This window comes from Zingiber officinale, chromosome 7A, assembly GCF_018446385.1.
Source record: "Zingiber officinale cultivar Zhangliang chromosome 7A, Zo_v1.1, whole genome shotgun sequence".
NCBI classification, from domain to species: Eukaryota; Viridiplantae; Streptophyta; class Magnoliopsida; order Zingiberales; family Zingiberaceae; genus Zingiber; species Zingiber officinale.
The window spans coordinates 43,062,830-43,067,249 of record NC_055998.1 but is presented as its reverse complement, the minus strand read 5'-3'; the positions used below and the strand labels follow the sequence as shown (position 1 = coordinate 43,067,249).

At 40.8% G+C, this 4,420-nt stretch overlaps 1 long non-coding RNA gene across 1 annotated transcript; it reads left to right on the top strand.

Moving 5' to 3' along the window:
- Positions 1-2,321: 2,321 nt before the first annotated feature.
- On the top strand, positions 2,322-2,976 carry LOC122000088. The gene is made up of 4 exons (XR_006116936.1): positions 2,322-2,412; positions 2,506-2,698; positions 2,809-2,858; positions 2,934-2,976. It is a non-coding gene; the product is annotated as an uncharacterized LOC122000088 (long non-coding RNA).
- Positions 2,977-4,420: the final 1,444 nt, after the last annotated feature.

Sequence of the window (4,420 nt, the reverse complement as noted above, 5' to 3'; positions counted from 1 at the left end):
GGGGCTCTGCTTCGACAGCATAAGTCCCTACACTCTTATCATCAACATCTGGTTCAAGTGATTCTTGGGGTATTGCTTCCACTGCGCAATCCCCTACACTTACATCATCATCTACATCAGTACCTGCATCATCAACAACATCTACAAAAACATTATCAGTAGAGTCAGAAATTCTTACAACTACAGAATCATAACAAGAAATATTAGAGAAGTCCTGTGAAGTAATAAAATCAAGATCAGGTCTGTCAAAAACACTACAATTCCTCTGCTCAGGCACCTCTACATCCGTAGGAATAATCTCATCAACTCTTATGGTAACTGGTTATCCATTTCTAAATTGCTGAGGGTTGGCTGCCATGGTTTCCAAAAGTTTCATAGCTTCTTCAGGTGTTTTGTCAATCAAGGGCCCCCCACTAGCTTTATCCACCATGTACAAATCAAACGGCGAAAGCCCATCATAAAAATGTAGGACAAGCAACTGATCACTGATTTGATGTTGAGGACAACTGGAGCAAAGTTCCTTGAATCTTTTCCAATATTCATGCAATGTCTCCTCCTCGAATTGTTGAATACCACGAATCTTTTTCCGCATAGCTATATAATCATTTTGAACTCCCTGTGGGCTTTGATATGCTGGATATGACTCATCAACTTGTCCTTGTGCAACCTCGTACCTGAAACTTGCATAATCCACAGGTGGATAGTACTGATGTTCAGATTGATAGAACCAAGTCTAAGGCTGATAGTACTGACAATATGGATCCATGGCCAAAGAAATTCCTGTTCTTATACTGAAACACTAGCAGATAAGATCAGAAGATACAGGAGCATATAAGATCAAACACATGGATATATGAACATGAAAGCAATTGAAACAAAATTTTTTTTTCAAATTTTTATGTAAAAAGAAAAAAAACAATCCTAAGGTATCAAACACCGCTACAATTCCCCGGCAACCACGCCAATTTTGATAACCCCTAATTTTGTCGCAAAATGGGTATCAAAAGAATTAAGTGACCGAATTCATTCTACACTAATGTAGCATAAAGATGACTCGGGTTGTCTCCCAACAAATGTAGACAGTAGGATGATAGTCTTAGGATCGATTATTGTTGGCTTGGGGTTTTTTTGGATAATTTGGAAATTTCAGAATTGACTCTTGAACAAGAGAAGAAGTAAGGACCTAAAACTATGCTACATTTGTAAATTCAACTCATGGAGATTAACAAACAAAGAAGCTAACTAATCTAAACTACTGCATTGGGAGAAATGGTAAACAAGAATAACCTAATGCAACAATTAAGCAAATTTAAATTGTGTAGACATCAAGAAGCAAGAGCATTGGTATTAATCAAAGGTTCCAAACTAATAGCAAGGGAATTTGAATCAACTATGCCATGATAAACTACAACAGAACAACAATTCAAATAGAGATAAGAAAACTAGCATCCAAAAGATTCTCACTAATCAAACTAAGAAACCCTAGCTTAGATTCGGTGTGCATCGGATGTAGAACTCGGCGATAAAGGTAACAGAGAATGTAAACTCAGCTAGAATGGAACAGGATCAGAGGGAAGGACAGAGATGGTTGCGGAGCTTCAAGAAAGGAAGATAACCGGCTGGAAGACAAAAGAATCGGCCGAGACCACCAGATTCTTCACCTTCTCTGCTTCTTCTTTCTCGCACGAAGTCGCGGCAGAAATTGGTGTTCAGATGGTTGAGATGGCATCGCCAGCTGGAAGATGGGTGATGATGAGAGGAAGGGAAATGCCCTTGACCTCAGCAACTCGCCGGCGGTGGAATGGATCCAGATCAAGATCGCCGGTGTAAAATACAGCACCAAAATAATATCTAAATAATAAGGTTATTGGACAAATAATCTTATTGGATTTTTCAGGAATTTTTAGGAATTTTCTGGGATTTAATTGGAGTTTTTATGACGTATTTAGGGGGGATACATTCATGGGCTTGATAAAAGCCTGTTTGGAACACCATTTTAGTGGGAGTTGATTAAAGAACTCACTTATGGTTTAATAAAGTATACCCTAAGTTTATTAAACCTAGGTATCCTATTTCCTCCACCGATCCTTTATTTCCCCTAAACGCGCCGATCCTCCTCCTCCCCTCTCATCTTCACACTGCCGTGACCAGCTCCTCCTCACTCGATCACCGCCGGTGAAGTCCTCAGCCGGCAACGTGCTAGCGACCTTGAAGCTGCAGCACCGTCTCCTGATCTTGCCGACGCCGAACCCTTTCCACCCGATTCCCTTCCTCTTCTCCTCCGCTCCTCTTGCTGTGATCGCCTCTTCATCTTGTCTTCGTCGCCGACCAAAAGAGCAGCTGTCCATTTCGGGAGTCGGCTTGTCACGCCATCGATTCACCGCCGGCTATGGGAGATTTGGTGATGACGAGGTTGTGCACTCAATCAAATCCCTTACTCCTCTATTATTCTTACTGTCATCATTTGATCCGTTCACCACCGGTGCTTCTTGTTGCTTACCCTAGTCGGATTTCCTCCGCAAGTTGCCATTTCCGACCACGAGCCTGCATCATCCGCTGGCCACTGCTTTGGGGCATTTATCGCCAAGGCTAGGGCAGGGCTCGACCTCACTGTCATGAGCAGCCTCAAGCTCTGGTTTCTTTCCCTAGCCGACGATGCCTGTTCGAGGGAGGTTAGGACAGCAACACTGATGGCCAGGTGAGAGGCATTGTTGCATTTTCCTTTCGCTGATTTCTTGTGTGTTGTTGCCTTTTTGGGTGGTGCCGAGTGAAATTGGTCTTCATTGCCGCCTTTGCTCATGATCACAGCAGTAGCATTCATCCGAGAGGAGTTTATGGAATTGGATTAATTCTTGAAGGTAATTAGTTAAACTTGGCAGTAGATTTGGACATTGATCTTTATGTAGTGTTGATTGAGGGTAGATGTTTGGTAGGCAGTGGCTTCGCTTGGCTTCGCTTGGTTTCGCTCTTCACATCGCCGATGGTTTGTGGCTGACTCCGTCTGATCCGTATCAATTTATGGCTGCCGAAGAAGAAGAGGTAAGAGGATTGGAATGGAAAAATTATTAGATTGTTTGGATGGTTTTTCTTTATCTAGTTAGTTGGATGCTTAATTGTTGCTAACCCGTAGAAGTATGTGGATGGATGTGTTAATTGTAGATTAGTTGATACATGATGGATTTTTATTTATGGAATAAAGATTGATTCAAGTGTATTGGATTTATGATGTTTAGCTTGATAGTTGATTAGAAGTTGTGGATTCAGTTGTGATGTGTTGATTAAATAGCATTGGATTGATTAATGGATGAATTTGGTAAGTATTTGGGTAGACCGTTGTTAATTGGATTTGGACCGATTTGAATATTGTAGTTTGTTGTTCATGTGTGGTTGATGGAGTTTGATTTCAGATTTCTTGTGGTGGTTGGGTGGCTAATTTAAGTTTATTGTGAGATAGGATTGATTCATTTGTGTGTTTGGAGATTGGTTTGTAGTCTTGTGATGGATTGATTGATTTTGGTTGATGGTGTGGGGTGGATATAGTTATGTATCCATTTCTGATTTAGATTTTAATTTGTGGTGTCCTGATTAACGAATAATTAGTTGTATTGGTTGGATTGTCAGATGTGGTAGTTAGAAATGGATTATGCGGAGAATTATGCATGTTCGATTCATGATGTTTAGTTGTCGATGGAATTAAATTTGACTGGATTAGTTAGATGGGTCGATTATGCTTTCTTGGATTAAATGGAAGTATGTGAATAAAGAGGTTGAATCGGTTTAGGTTTGTTGATAGTTGATACATTGATTATAAATCCTTAGTTTTGTCTCGTATCTTGTATTTGTAGGATCCGAGTTGGATGTGATTTTCTGGAGTTGTTGAAGACGGTTGACACGCACTACGTATAAAGGCGGGTACTTCTTGCTTTATCTCTTTAGCACATTGATCTTAGTGCATGAGCTATATGTTTAGTTGGCTACTATGTTTATCTTGACTCTACTCTTATTTTTCCTGCGCTTGATACTTCCACTCAATCTTTGAGCTACTCGTTTATGTATCGATACAGTCTCTCGTTGCTATTCATGATATTTAGCAGATACTATAGTACTAGGTATTGGATACCAGATACCAGACATTAGATAGTAGGTATTGGATATATGGACACCTGATACCATGTTTACCTACTTTGATTACTGTTTATTTATGCTTAGTATTGAGCATGCGGATTCATGTAGCATACCTGATTTCCTGTTATATATATATGATGACTGTTGCATTATTCGCATCATGTCATTGCATGCATAGCCGACGACTTTGGCTCCCTTGTGGTTGAGACGGTCGTTGGCCTGGGCCGCATGCTCGGCCGCTCATGGGTAGTGGTAGCTGGAGCGTGCCGCTTGTCCTGTCGTGTCACACTCGGCC